Source organism: Notolepis coatsorum (assembly GCF_963971535.1).
Source record: "Notolepis coatsorum genome assembly, chromosome: 15".
Taxonomy (NCBI): domain Eukaryota; kingdom Metazoa; phylum Chordata; class Actinopteri; order Aulopiformes; family Paralepididae; genus Notolepis; species Notolepis coatsorum.
The window spans coordinates 82236302-82252674 of NC_140179.1; the positions used below are offsets into that span (position 1 = coordinate 82236302).

Sequence of the window (16373 nt, forward strand, 5' to 3'; positions counted from 1 at the left end):
GTCGACGGGGCAACGGTACGTCATGTTTACTAATGCAATGTGAATATTGTTTTGTGCATGTTCAAATCGATAGTTGAATGATATAGGATATAGTAGGGATGTAGAGTACAGGCCACGCGACCATGTGCTACAGTTAGGTTGTCTTGTGTGCGTGTGTGTGTGTGTGTGTGCATGTGCACGCCCTTTGAAGTGGCTCTTTGAAGTGTGTAGCTATCATGTAAGTGATAATAGTTGCATGCTGGGCATGATACGACGTGGTGGTGGTGGTCGACGTGGTAATTGGTATGTTGCAATGTGAATATTGTTTTGTGCATGTTCAAATCAATAGTTGAATGATATAGGATATAGTAGGCATGCAGTACAGGCCACGCTACCATGTGCTACAGTTAGGTTGTCTTGTGTGCGTGTGTGTGTGTGTGTGTGTGCATGTGCACGCCCTTTGAAGTGGCTCTTTGAAGTGTGTAGCTATCATGTAAGTGATAATAGTTGCATGCTGGGCATGATACGACGTGGTGGTGGTGGTCGACGTGGTAATTGGTATGTTGCAATGTGAATATTGTTTTGTGCATGTTCAAATCGATAGTTGAATGATATAGGATATAGTAGGCATGCAGTACAGGCCACGCTACCATGTGCTACAGTTAGGTTGTCTTGTGTGCGTGTGTGTGTGTGTGTGTGCATGTGCACGCCCTTTGAAGTGGCTCTTTGAAGTGTGTAGCTATCATGTAAGTGATAATAGTTGCATGCTGGGCATGATACGACGTGGTGGTGGTGGTCGACGTGGTAATTGGTATGTTGCAATGTGAATATTGTTTTGTGCATGTTCAAATCGATAGTTGAATGATATAGGATATAGTAGGCATGTACAGGCCACTACATTTAGTTACATGGATGTGTGTGTGTGTGTGTGTGTAGATGCCTCACCCCATGCCATTTGATGTGTGTGTGTATGTGTGTGTGTGTGTGTGCAGTGTGTGTACACACACACACACACAAGATCAAAAGACATGCATCCTCTCCAACACCTTTGAACTTCGCAGTACATGGTGAGGCCTCTATATGCAAATTCCATTGATTACAGCACACACATACACAATGGCATGGACACATGGCGAGGCCTATATTTAAATGCATGGTTGTGTAGCATATGTAAAATTCCATTGATTACAACACACACACATGTACATGCTTTGATGGCCGCTGATTTATTTTGTGTTCACACAGCAGAACACTCCGAAACCGAATCCGGGGCCAATACACCAACATGCTTGGGTATGTACTAACTACATTTATGTATGTGTAAATGTATTACTATTGTGTTTTGTGAGACTTACTTACTGAATGAATTTAATCCAATTCAGATTCTGGCGCAGACCCTGCAGATAGTGACGCTGAGACTGGCAACGACATAGGATCACATTCTACTCCTGCAGGTAATTGTACATGGTGGTGACTGGCTGCTGCTAGAGCCTGGGCCTGGTGGTAGCTGGCTGCTGCTAGAGCCTGGGCCTGGTGGTGACTGGCTGCTGCTAGAGCCTGGGCCTGGTGGTGACTGGCTGCTGCAGGGCCTGGGCCTGGTGGTGACTGGCTGCTGCAGGGCCTGGGCCTGGTGGTGACTGGCTGCTGCAGGGCCTGGTCTGGTGGTGATGGTGGTAAATACAATGACAATGCGTTGCCCTAGTGTAATGTATTACATCATGTGATTCTAGAACTGGATGCTAGTCTGGACATGCCGGAACCTGTTGCAGGGCGGAAACGCACATCTAAGAGCGGTAAGTTGGCCTCACTCTGCACACCACTTCCAGCTCTGACCTCTGACCCCCACACCACGTCCAGCTCTGACATCTGAACCCCACACACACTCACTCATTCACTCACACAGTTTGTAACTACGTGGCATATGAATGTCTACAGTAGGGGTGTTATAGTATATTTGTATAATTGACAGGTCGTGGAGGAGCGAAGAGCAGGGCTGCGATCCGTCAGGAAGAGGAGAATGCCTGGTCTCGTGAGGGCTGGGTGCCTCAAAGGATCCCCTTCACAGCCCAACCGGGGTTGCTCCAGGACGCCAAGGCACTCAGATCTTACCGGCCTGCGAAATGGATGGATCTGTTCCTGACAGATGCTTTTCTGAACTCTATTGTTGCCCAGTCCAACCTCTACGCTGAGCAGTCCATTGCCCGGCTGGACCCCACGCTAACCAGTAGCAGGGCACTGCTTTGGAAGCCCCTCACATTGAAGGAGCTGAAGAAGTTCCTCGGACTCCATTTCCTTAGCAGTGTCCTGCGGAAGCCTCGCGTGGACCAGATGTGGACCACTGACGACATGATGTACACACCGTACTACTCTGATACCATGCCACGCAACAGGTTCCAATTGATCTGGCGATTCCTCCACTTTGCGGACAATACTTCCCTGGAGGTTAGAGACAAATTGTGCAAAGTACGCCCTGTAGTCGACCATGTAAACACGAGGTGCAAGGAGCTGTACCAGCCTGAACGCGAGCTCGCCATTGACGAGGGGGTGATGGCATGGCGAGGCCGCCTGACCTTCCGGGTCTACAACCCCAACAAGCCCACCCGCTATGGCATCAAGTCCTACTTCCTGTGCGAATCACGCACAGGATATTGCTTTTCATTTAAGCCATATTGTCGGGAAGGCTCGCTCCTGGGGGACACGGTCGTCGGTCTGCTTGGACGTCTGTCTGGGGCCGGCTATACGCTCTACATGGACAACTTCTACAACTCGGTACGTATGTCAGCCAGGCTCCGACAGTTGAGGACCGACGTCTGTGGTACCCTCAGGAAGCACCGGGGCGAGCCAGCCATCATCAAGAACATTACCAAACGTGACATCGGTGTGGGGGAGCGCATTGCGGTCAACAACAAGGAGGTCCTGATCGTGGCATGGCGCGATAAGAGAATCGTGAAGACCATCAGCAGCTTCCACGAGGACACTATGGAAAAGGCGATGGTGTGGAAGAAGCAGAAGAAGGGCAAAGCGCTGAGGGTGGAGATGCTCAAGCCAACATCAATCCTGGAGTACAATAAATTCATGAACGGCGTCGATCAGCTGGATCAAAATATATCGTACTATCCGGTTACACGTAAGACTGGAAAGTGGACCAAAAAGTTTGTGATGTATCTGATCCAAATATGTATCTTCAACGCGTTTGTCTTGTACAAAAAAAAGCACCCACAAGGGCATTACTCCAACCTCTTCCGGTTCACCAGGGCTGTGGCGCGGACCTACACAGACGGTAAGGAGAAGAAGATTCCTGGGGTGACAGCGGAGATGGAGGCGGAGGCGGAGGCAGGGGAGGAGGCAGGGGATGAGGCAGGGGGTGGGGATGAGGAGGAGGCAGGGGCTGAGCAGGTGGGGCGTGTCGACCCTAGGGCCCCACTGGGGGACCCGCAGAGCAGATTAGTGGGTGGCTTTGTGAAGCATGTAATGGTTGCATACAAAGCCACCCCGAAGAGAAAGCTACCGTGTAGGAAATGTCGTGTCTGCAGTAGGCGTGGCATCAGGAGTGAGACCAGATATTTTTGCACATCGTGCAAAGTCCCCCTGCATCGTGACAAATGCTTCGCTCTGTACCACACAAAGAGGGATTTCTCTAAATAGTTTCTTTATTAGTTGTCATACAGAAGTACAGACTACTTCTAAATAATCCGGCACACAGAAGTACAGATTACTTCTAAATAATCCATCATTGTGTGATACAGACAGAACCATGTGTACCGGTACATAGTATAGCTAGCTGAGTGTAGTATAGTATAGTGTAGTATAGTATAGTATAGTATATTGTAGTATAGTATAGTATAGTATAGTGTATGGGTAGTTGCACTGTTTTCTGTACAAGACAAATGCGTTGAACACATGTATTTGGGCCACGGTTGTCGATATTGCATAGGCATGTTTGGACCACTTGCAGATGAGACGTTATGTTAGCGATCTAGCTGTATCGACTCCATTCATAATTTGCATTGTGTGTGTATATAGTTTTTTTTTATTTATCTTTTTCCCCCCTCATTTTTACCGTTTGCACAGAACCAATGGTTGCTGACAGTCACCCAGTTTAAAAAAGTATATACTGTAGGTAACATACCACACTTTTCTAATGCAGTCCATTGGCCTATTATTTATATACTTTGGAAGCATGTATTGGATATTTTTTGGTCCACAGATCATCTGGCGCTTCATCCATTTATCAATGGACAATGCAGTCATCGATGCGAGAGACCAAGTAAGATATGCCCTGTAGTTCATGTGACGTGAATGTTACCAGCAAACTTCTAAATGCACTGAAACAATGGTTGGTTATCCTCCAGTGTTCACTTTTTATAAGGTATTGTCTTTGTAAATTACCATAATCCTATACTGTGAATGTTACCAACAAACTCCTAAATGCACTGACACAATGGTTGGTTATCATCAGCCAGTGTTCACTTTTTATAAGGTATTGTCTTGGTAAATTACCATAATCCTATACTGTGAATGTTACCAACAAACTCCTAAATGCACTGAAACAATGGTTGGTTATCATCACAGTGTTCACTTTTTATAAGGTATTGTCTTGGTAAATTACCATAATCCTATACTGTGAATGTTACCAACAAACTCCTAAATGCACTGAAACAATGGTTGGTTATCATCACAGTGTTCACTTTTTATAAGGTATTGTCTTGGTAAATTACCATAATCCTATACTGTGAATGTTACCAACAAACTCCTAAATGCACTGAAACAATGGTTGGTTATCATCACAGTGTTCACTTTTTATAAGGTATTGTCTTGGTAAATTACCATAATCCTATACTGTGAATGTTACCAACAAACTCCTAAATGCACTGAAACAATGGTTGATTATCCTCCAGTGTTCACTTTTTATAAGGTATTGTCTTGGTAAATTACCATAATCCTATACTGTGAATGTTACCAACAAACTCCTAAATGCACTGAAACAATGGTTGATTATCCTCCAGTGTTCACTTTTTATAAGGTATTGTCTTGGTAAATTACCATAATCCTATACTGTGAATGTTACCAACAAACTCCTAAATGCACTGAAACAATGGTTGGTTATCCTCCAGTGTTCACTTTTTATAAGGTATTGTCTTTGTAAATTACCATAATCCTATACTGTGAATGTTACCAACAAACTCCTAAATGCACTGACACAATGGTTGGTTATCATCAGCCAGTGTTCACTTTTTATAAGGTATTGTCTTGGTAAATTACCATAATCCTATACTGTGAATGTTACCAACAAACTCCTAAATGCACTGAAACAATGGTTGATTATCCTCCAGTGTTCACTTTTTATAAGGTATTGTATTGGTAAATTACCATAATCCTATACTGTGAATGTTACCAACAAACTCCTAAATGCACTGAAACAATGGTTGATTATCCTCCAGTGTTCACTTTTTATAAGGTATTGTCTTGGTAAATTACCATAATCCTATACTGTGAATGTTACCAACAAACTCCTAAATGCACTGAAACAATGGTTGATTATCCTCCAGTGTTCACTTTTTATAAGGTATTGTCTTGGTAAATTACCATAATCCTATACTGTGAATGTTACCAACAAACTCCTAAATGCACTGAAACAATGGTTGGTTATCATCACAGTGTTCACTTTTTATAAGGTATTGTCTTGGTAAATTACCATAATCCTATACTGTGAATGTTACCAACAAACTCCTAAATGCACTGAAACAATGGTTGATTATCCTCCAGTGTTCACTTTTTATAAGGTATTGTATTGGTAAATTACCATAATCCTATACTGTGAATGTTACCAACAAACTCCTAAATGCACTGAAACAATGGTTGATTATCCTCCAGTGTTCACTTTTTATAAGGTATTGTCTTGGTAAATTACCATAATCCTATACTGTGAATGTTACCAGCATATAATGCACAGCAACAATGGTTGGTACTGATGACTTGTCACCCAGTTTATTGAACATATTTTACAATAAAAATGTTCATGGCATCAAAGTTTCAAGTTTTTTGCATTGTAAAGTATTCTGTATTTTATAATAATGTTGTCTGGACCTACACCAGTAGTTATAAAACTTACTTGTTCATTAGCGCCAGGCATATCAATCAAATGACCAACAAAGTAATCAATCAATCAAACAAATCAATCTATGAATCAAACTATCAACAAAACAATCAAACATTCTATCAAGCAAATGACCAACAAAGTAATCAATCAAACAAATCAATCTATGAATCAAACTATCAACAAAACAATCAAACATTCTATCAATCAAATGACCAACAAAGTAATCAATCAATCAAACCAATCAATCTATGAATCAAACTATCAACAAAACAATCAAACATTCTATCAAGCAAATGACCAACAAAGTAATCAATCAATCAAACCAATCAATCTATGAATCAAACTATCAACAAAACAATCAAACATTCTATCAAGCAAACTATCAACAAAACAATCAAACATTCTATCAATCAAATGACCAACAAAGTAATCAATCAATCAAACAAATCAATCTATGAATCAAACTATCAACAAAACAATCAAACATTCTATCAATCAAATGACCAACAAAGTAATCAATCAATCAAACCAATCAATCTATGAATCAAACTATCAACAAAACAATCAAACATTCTATCAAGCAAATTACCAACAAAGTAATCAATCAATCAAACAAATCAATCTATGAATCAAACTATCAACAAAACAATCAAACATTCTATCAAGCAAACTATCAACAAAACAATCAAACATTCTATCAATCAAATGACCAACAAAGTAATCAATCAATCAAACAAATCAATCTATGAATCAAACTATCAACAAAACAATCAAACATTCTATCAATCAAATGACCAACAAAGTAATCAATCAATCAAACAAATCAATCTATGAATCAAACTATCAACAAAACAATCAAACATTCTATCAATCAAATGACCAACAAAGTAATCAATCAATCAAACAAATCAATCTATGAATCAAACTATCAACAAAACAATAAAACATTCTATCAATCAAACCAATAAAACAATCTGTCAAACAATCAATCAATCAAACCATCCATCCATCCATCCCAGTCTAAATTGCTTTATAACACGTTCAGTACCTATTATCACCCCGCCGGCACACCTTTCATAAAAGTGCCTGTAACTTCTGTTCTAAATAATTTACCTCCACTTTTATCTTTTGTTGACGTTTTTTAACTTGTAATTGTGAACGAACGAAGACATGCAGAAACAAACGGTTTTTTGCATTGTGTACATCAACTTGTCGTCTTCAAATGAGCCCAACCATTTCCCCATAGTTATAATATAAAATATAGAAATAGCTCCGCTAAGATCATGAGATATGCTAGAATCGTCCAGGAATCCTGGCAACCCACAGTCATTTTCCGGATTTTTGGCCGGCACCCAAAGTGTTAACGACGATCACGGAATTATAAACGACCCCCCCCCCCCCCCCCCTCCGTTCATCCGTGCATGATCAGTCATAACGTTTAGGATCATGTACAGTTGAAATGTTTTATATAGCGTGGATCGGCAACAAACGGCATTTGATAATCTATATATGCATTTATGCCTATATCTCACGTTCTAGGAAATACTGCAGAAAACGATAAAAACATATTTATATTCTAGGCGGTATTTTCGTATGAATGTATGCATGAAAAAGTAAAACGTTCCTACATCCTGAACGATAGATAATTGATGTTGAATGGGCCATAGTAATGTCAATTTAGCAATACAATTTAAAAAGTTATAGCCCTGCAAAGAAGATGAACATCTCCATAGACTTACAGTGCTGGCAGAGAATGGTATAAGATGCTCAAATAGCGTGGCAGGGAAAGTGTTAAAAGGAACACGCCAACATTTGGGGGAATTAGCTCACCGTCTTCTCCAGAGAGACAAGATAGATAGATACCGGTTTCCTCTCTGTGCGTTCAGTAGAAAGCTATCTGGCTGCACGTTAGCCTAGCTTAGCACAATGAATGGAAGCGGGCACGGCCGGTTAGCCTTCGGGAGAGGTGTTAGTTGGACAATGCCTAGGCTACAGTCAGTAGACAGTATATAGTATGGTTCAATTCAGTATACTGTCAGTAGACAGACAATGACAGTAAACAGTGTGTAGTACCAGCAGTCACAGAATACAGCTAGTGAAAGCAATACATTCAAAAGCAGACTGTTAGCAACTGTTAACGCACTGTAATAATGTATTAGTGTCGAGTGAATGAATGAAAACTTTATTTAACAGATTGCAGAATGGGTAAATGGCTGCTTTTTTATATAGCGCTTTTATCCAAAGCGCTTTACAATTTGTTACTCACATTTGACCCATTCACTCACACATTCACACACCGACGGCGGAGGCAACCATGCAAGGTGCCAACCTGCTCATCAGGAGCAATTAGGGGTTAAGTGTCTTGCTCAAGGACACATCGACACACTGCCCGGGAGGAGCTGGAATCGAACCGGGAACCTCCGGATTGCCAGACGACTGCTCTACCTCCTGAGCCACTGTCACTGTCGGGTACAATACAGTACGGCTCAATACACACAATTGTTAAGGGGATGCAGACCAGAGAAAGACGTTTGTCTTGTTTACAATGGGTCCCCCATTTTCAATTCATAGTGACATTTATGACATACACAACATACATGACATGACATTTATGGCATAGGGACATACAGGTATATAGTACCGTTACATTTGTGACATATACGATATGCAAATATACAGTAGTTACCGTACTCTGTTATCCTAACAGAGATTATATACATATGATGGGGAGGATACTGTACATTAGGAGGGGGTGGGTGGGTGGGTGGGAGAAAAAAAATACATACGGTGGGGAGAAAATATATACATACAGTGGGGAGGAGACTGTCTATTTGGGGGGGGGGTTGGACCTTTACGGTGGCCAGTTTAGAATTGCAGCCTCCCGTAGGTGCTCTTTAACACATCCTGCACCAAAAACGAGTTTACTCGTTATTGCCCGCCAATGTAATAACGCCAACAACGAGTTTACTCGTTTTTATGATAGTTATTTCCTTTATTCGCCATTGGCCCTGTCTGATATTTAAACGCCTCAATACCGCCGCCTGGTGGATTTCGGGCGAGTTGCACTCCACTCTAAACCGGATGTGGCGCTCTGTGCATCGGGGAAAATCCTCCGGCAGAGATATCTTGTTATGTTGATCAAGACAAACACTCGAGTGCATTTGATCGCTTTCGAGACGCAAGAATCAATATGCTTTCGCCGTTTATTGCGTCATACAAACGGAAAATGGATCTAGCAGATCGACATCAAATAATTGGATTTTTTTTTCTCCAGGCGCATCGGCCACAGGTAAGAGGAATCTAACGTTAATTCCAGCTCGATTGTCCATTTATTTCAATGCAATCCATCTGCTCAACGTATGATCTCGTACTAAGGAAAGCCGTTACTGACAATCATAAACAACCCCCCCCTTCCTCCACGCATGATGGAGCATAATGTATACCGAGCATATGCATTTGAATTTTTTAATATAGCGTGTATAGGAACGAAACGCCAATCGATTATGTGTAATATGCGTCGGGCTGTGGTGGAAAAATATAATAAGAGCAGATAAGTGAGCGGCAGTAAACAATTCCTGAGTCCAAAGTTGAATAAAAATTATCATAGATTTATTCCCTGAATGGCCATACAAGGAAAATGCTCAGTTCACAATCAGAAACGTTGTAACACAAATGTCTGACCGAGAAGTGAGGACGAAGTGAGGACGTCTAACAGTTCCCATAACCTTGGGTTATGGCTCTGAAGAAACACAATCATGTGACCTACGTCTGGGCCTCTATACAGATACACACAGATGTACTGACATGATCATTTCTACGACAGGGCCTATAACTCGCGTTCTAGGAATTACTGCTAATACACTCCAAAAACACTTATATTCACAACGGTACTAACACGACAATGTATGAATGGAAAAATATAACATACCCACATCCGGAACGATAGATACTCGATGTTGAATGGGCCATAGTAATGTCGATATAGCTATAATATTTCAAATGTTATAGCCCTGCAAAGAAGGTGAGCGACTCCATAGGCTTACAGCACTGGCAGAGTGGTATAAGATGGGCAAACTGCATGGCACAGAATGTGTTAAGAGCGGTTTTGAATGTGGGTAGGGAATGGGATTCACATCTTTTTACGGCTGTGGGGTAGGGCGTTCCACATTGTTGTGGCATAATTGCGAAATGTGTTTAGTCCCTTGTTTGTGTCGAATCTGGGTTGCACATGATTTGTGGATGTGGAACTCCCTCTGGTGTTGTGGGCGTGGTATTCACCGAGGGGCAGGGCTGCAGCTTCAGCTGACATACTTGTGAATATCCTCTCAGTGTAAGAGCCACTCAGGAATGGCAAATGGCCACATGGAGGTAGGGCTGGGCGATTAATGGATAATTCGAATTAATGATTTGGGACGATTTTGAAAAACTAAAATCGATTTAAAATATATATATATTTTTATTTTATTTTGTATTTTTTCCCCAAGAGTCACATTTTATTTTACAAAAAGTTATGTTTGGTGAAAGTTAGATTTGCACTTTATTAATCCCAATAGGGAAATTCATTCTTGTTTGATCAAGAGTAACCTTTTATATTATATATATATATTATTATAAAAATAGTTTTAAGTGAAGATTGGTGAAAGTTAGGTTTGCACTTCAATCCCAATAGGGACATTCATCTTGGTTTGATACTTTTTTTGTGTCAAATAAAAACACATTTATTTTTTTTAGCTCTCAAGAGAACAAAATCGATTAAAATCATAAATCGGATTTAAAAAAAAATTATCTGGGATTTTATTTTTAGGCCATATCGCCCAGCCCTACATGGAGGCGTGTGTGACATTTTCCGTTTCTCAAAGTAATTTGTTAAACGCCTTCTTCATCTCAGTAAAGAGTGCTGCGTCTTCACTGGATGCCTTGAAGTGCTTTGGAGGTTTTTGCATCGAGATTGAGATTGTGGGCTGCTGCTCGTTCTCACACATGGTGGTCACAGCAGCTTTAACTTTGTTCTTTACTTTGATGTACAATGTGGTGGAAATAATTTGCTTGGTCAGATAGCTGGTTGTTACAATTGATTAGTCAAAATAGGAGAATTGGCTTCAGAAGACCAGACCGTAAAAATCCTGGCCCGGGACCCTGGAACTGGCTCCCACAGAATCACAGAATACATCGATATTTATACCTGACCAAAGGGGTGTGGTCAGGTGACCAAGTGGGATAGGAGGATGAGATAACGAGATATGGGGGCGGGAGGGGCTGGAGAAGGGTGACAGGATGTCAAGGATGAGAGATTGGAGGGGGGGCTGGGGAAAGGGGATTGGGTGGAGGGAGGGAGGAGGGGTGAGATACAAAGGCGTGGTTATAAGGTGGAGGTGTTAGGTGGATAGTGTATTGGAGGGGGAGGGCCGGCTGTCTTATCACAACAACTTGCTTGGTATGTACAACCTATTTAGCGTGTCACACCATGTCACGTGCAATCACTCTCAACTACACTGTAAGGTCGTAGTCAGGTGGTTGTGTCATGCGTGTTCTTACTTGTGCTAGCTGCAGCATTTGTAGGGCTGGCCCCGAAATGTTTGAATGGTTTGGAATTTGTTTGGTATTATTGGCATTCAGAGCTCAATTCAGGATTTGGATGATTCCTTTTATCATCCACATGGCCAGTGAGCGTGCTCTGCTCTAGTGTAGTTTAAACCTCTCCGATCATAACGTCCTGTGAAAAGAATTCTCTCTTATTTTTATTTGGTTACCAAGTGACGTAGGTCCACTAAACGTGTTTGTTGTTGGTCATAGGAACAGAAATCTAGCTCAAACAACAGAAGTCTCGCTCTGAAATCCGGTGAGGATTTGCATGCGTGTGTGTGTGTGTGTGTGTGTGTGTGTGTGCATGTGTGAGAAAGAAAAACAAACAAGGATTCTATGGACTAGAGTAACGTTACCACGAAACGTTTGTTAGCGTTATCAGATAACAACATGTCGACTACTTCACATATCGTCCATAGACTATTGATACAGACGTGGCTAACCGAGTTGTGCTACATGGACCCAAACACTCCTGGCCGTACCAAAACACTTCTTCCTCTGCCATTCCATATGTGGAGAGAGCTGCTTTCTTTCAGGGTGGTGATAAAATACAACCTGCTACTTGAATCTGCTGCTGACAGACTGTCAAGTGACAGTACATAGTACATACAGCATATTTGATCGTGAAACGTGTAAAATAGACGGCTGGGTAGCTACCTAAGCTTTGTATTAAACATGCCGACGGTTAGATCATATTCACCGTTGATGTGCATCGTAATGCACAACATTAGCATGCAGGATATTATCACCACACTATGTAGTCAGCAGATTCATTTAGAACGGTGATCAAACAGCTTGGTCGGAATTGTGTAGTAGGTGTCAATTATAAACTTTTAATGGACACCTACCGAGTCCCAACCAATCAGAATAGAGTATTCACCCAGGCCACGGTATAATAGATGATGACCACAATGAGGAACACAACAACTAAGGTATGTCTTGTGTCCTGTATCTCACTAAAGCCCTGTGTGACGTAGGTGGGTTGGTCATTATCATTGTAACACCATATAAACATCAGGTTAGTAGTAGGGTTGGGCACCGAGAACCGGTTCTAATAGGAACCGGTTCCTAACTTCCGCCCTTTACAGTACAGCAACCAAATTAAACTATCAAGTCAACTGACAATGTGAATAGTATGGAAAAAAATTAAGATTTTTCAAAAAAAAAAAAAAAAAAAAACTACTGCGAAATAAGCTGTGACCCGTTTTGACCTGCACTTCAAAGAATCGGAATCGAGAATAGTTTAGAGCAGGAATCGAAATGGAGAATCGGAACCGGAATTGTTCAAATGCCCAACCCTAGTTACTAGTATAGGTAAGTAATATTGTGTTACTTTGTATTTGTATATGGTGTAGTGTCACCAGTGGTGCAGTCGTAATATGGGAACTGGTTACACGCCACGTGCGCATACATGTTCCCTCAGTTGCGCACAAAACAGATGATTATTATGCATAACAATGGAGATCAAGCAGCCCCCCACCTTCTCGTAGGTTCCTATTATTATGCAAAGTCTAGGTGAGAAGTGCCGGCCGCCGGCCGGTTAGCTTTCTACAACGGCCAGGTACTTATCATTGCGCGCACTTCTGCCCTGAGTGACTACTAATAACACGCCGTGTAACCGCGTGTGTGCACGACTGCACCCGAGTGTCACCTTAATAATAAACCCCCTTTCTATGTCCCCCGTCTCAGGTGCTGCCCGTCGCCTCCTGTAGAGGGTACTGATCGCCTCCTGTAGAGGGTACTGACCGCCTCCTGTAGAGGGTACTGATCGCCTCCTGTAGAGGGTACTGATCGCCTCCTGTAGAGGGTACTGATCGCCTCCTGTAGAGGGTACTGATCGCCTCCTGTAGAGGGTACTGACCGCCTCCTGTAGAGGGTACTGATCGCCTCCTGTAGAGGGTACTGATCGCCTCCTGTAGAGGGTACTGACCGCCTCCTGTAGAGGGTACTGACCGCCTCCTGTAGAGGGTACTGATCGCCTGATCGCCTCCTGTAGAGGGTACTGATCGCCTCCTGTAGAGGGTACTGATCGCCTCCTGTAGAGGGTACTGACCGCCTCCTGTAGAGGGTACTGACCGCCTCCTGTAGAGGGTACTGATCGCCTCCTGTAGAGGGTACTGACCGCCTCCTGTAGAGGGTACTGATCGCCTCCTGTAGAGGGTACTGATCGCCTCCTGTAGAGGGTACTGATCGCCTCCTGTAGAGGGTACTGACCGCCTCCTGTAGAGGGTACTGATCGCCTCCTGTAGAGGGTACTGATCGCCTCCTGTAGAGGGTACTGATCGCCTCCTGTAGAGGGTACTGATCGCCTCCTGTAGAGGGTACTGACCGCCTCCTGTAGAGGGTACTGATCGCCTCCTGTAGAGGGTACTGATCGCCTCCTGTAGAGGGTACTGACCGCCTCCTGTAGAGGGTACTGACCGCCTCCTGTAGAGGGTACTGATCGCCTCCTGTAGAGGGTACTGATCGCCTCCTGTAGAGGGTACTGACCGCCTCCTGTAGAGGGTACTGATCGCCTCCTGTAGAGGGTACTGACCGCCTCCTGTAGAGGGTACTGATCGCCTCCTGTAGAGGGTACTGATCGCCTCCTGTAGAGGGTACTGATTGCCCGATGATGAGGGCAGCGGGTGGATAAAACCTGAGATGCTGCACACACTCAGGGCGCCTTTTGCCCTTTCCATTGGAGTAGATTGTTGTATTGCCTTTCTGCCATTTCCACTATTGTGTGGTTTGATTATTGTGTTTGCCCGATTGCCCAACTGTTTTGGGACGGTGTGAACCGTGGCACACCTGTTCATTTTGAATAGCCTTATTGTGGTTATATTATTGCTGGGTGGTTCCCAGAGTGCCAGCCTTGTGGCTTGTGTCCTGTGACACTTTGATCGTTTATGTGTTTATAGTGTCCCCCCTTGCTTCCCCCATTTGAAAGGGGTTGTTAGTGTAGGGGTATCATTTACCTTGTTTGTTTAGTGTTGGTTGTCTTATGGTATATCCCTGTTTGTTCTCCCTTACCTTATCCCTATTGTGTGTGTTTACGGGTTTCATTCCCCTTTGTATAATAAATATCATTTACTTTGGAAAACGCTTTTATTTATTTCCTCCTCCCGGGACCGGTGCTAAATGCACTTACTGGACAGGTTGGCTTCACAACAACCCGGTCCAGGTACATTTCTGTTATTATTAGACCTTTGTATGTGACACCCTGTCTCACATTCTCAACCATAGAAGGAGACACATTAATTTGCTCTCTCTCCCTCCCTCTCTCTCTCTCCCCCTGCATCCCTCCCTTCACTTTCTCTCTCGCCGTGAGCCCAGTAATCTGTGTGTTTTTGGGAGATTCGAGAGTGGAAACATGCATCTGGGCCAGTGTTTAGCACACTCAGAAATCAACAATGATCTGAGGTCAAGAGAGATAGAGAGAGAAATTATTAACATGTGAACAAACAGTGACACACACCATAAAGGCAGTATATGCCCTACAGGACACACATGTCTGTTTTACACTCTATTCACTCTCTATTCAGAGTTTCAGACCCCGGCCCGCTACCCAGGTCGTTGAGATTATAGTACAGATGGGTGGACACGTACACAAACATGGGGCTTTGGGCTTAATCATTTCGACGCATTTGTCCGTCAGGCAAGTTGAACTTGTTTACTTCTGGGGGGATAAAAAAAAACTATTATTTAAAAAAAAAAAAAAAAAAAAAAAAAAATTATTTTACTTGCTTATCTCATCTTTAAAAGGGCATAGGTTACAGCCTGGTGACGTTTTCTTAGAATTTAACTCTCAACGATGAATTCCCACTAAAGATAAGGGCTGGGTTATCATTTGAAAATGTTCGATACCAGTGTCAATACCGATACCTGGGCTGGGATACAATACAGATATCAAAATTATACTTTTCCCCCCCAATACCTTACTTTGCCGAGTTATGGGCATTACGTGCTGTGTGAGCCAATCAGAGGCTTTGTTACCTTTTGGATGATTTTTTAACTGTGGTTGAACAGAGGAAATCTTGGAACAAACATGCTTATTGGCTCACTGCCACAGATGAGATGAACTGGCTAGGTATCCAAATTTCGTATCGAACACGAACCTAAACTAACGTTACAACTAACCTAAAGTTAGTTTAGGTTCGTGTTAACGTTAGATAATGTACAAAATAAACGTATTCCGCTGCTATAGACGTCGCTCTTTTATTTTGAAACCCCCCAGAAAGGAAGTCATTGCTCTCGTTATCTGCTTGAGTGTCCGGTTAGCTCCGTTAGCGTGCAGTAGTTAGTAGTATATCAATACCAGCCATTGGATTACTGTTTTCTAAATTGGGGAGGCTTTTAATCGTCAAGGTAAGAGGATTTTAAGTCATGGTAATGTTGGAGTTGTATTTGGAGTGTATTTCGTGACTGTAGGGCACTGTAGGGAACGTCAGGCTCAAACCCTCCCCCACTTCCAGTGATGAAGCTAAGCTACGCTAACAGAGCGACTGTTCCCTAAGCTGAATGCACGCACAGAGACAAAAAAGGTATGCATCTTCTTGTCTAACTCCAGGGAAGATGTTAAATAAGCTAATTTCCCAAAATGTTGGAGTTTTCCTTTAAGCAGCAGACAAGAGCACAGGTGGAATGTGTTTCAATTGTTGAATTGTGGGGAGTTCTACGTGTTACAATGTAGATTGTGCAGTAATAGCCACCTATAACGTTGGTGCTTTGT

The 16373-nt window shown here is 42.7% G+C and overlaps 1 protein-coding gene across 2 annotated transcripts in view; it reads right to left on the bottom strand.

The window, feature by feature from the left end:
* The window catches only part of LOC311241588 (transmembrane and coiled-coil domain protein 3-like), a 97191-nt gene that overhangs the window by 26009 nt on the left and 54809 nt on the right, over nt 1–16373 (bottom strand). The gene's annotated exons all lie outside the window — the stretch shown is intronic.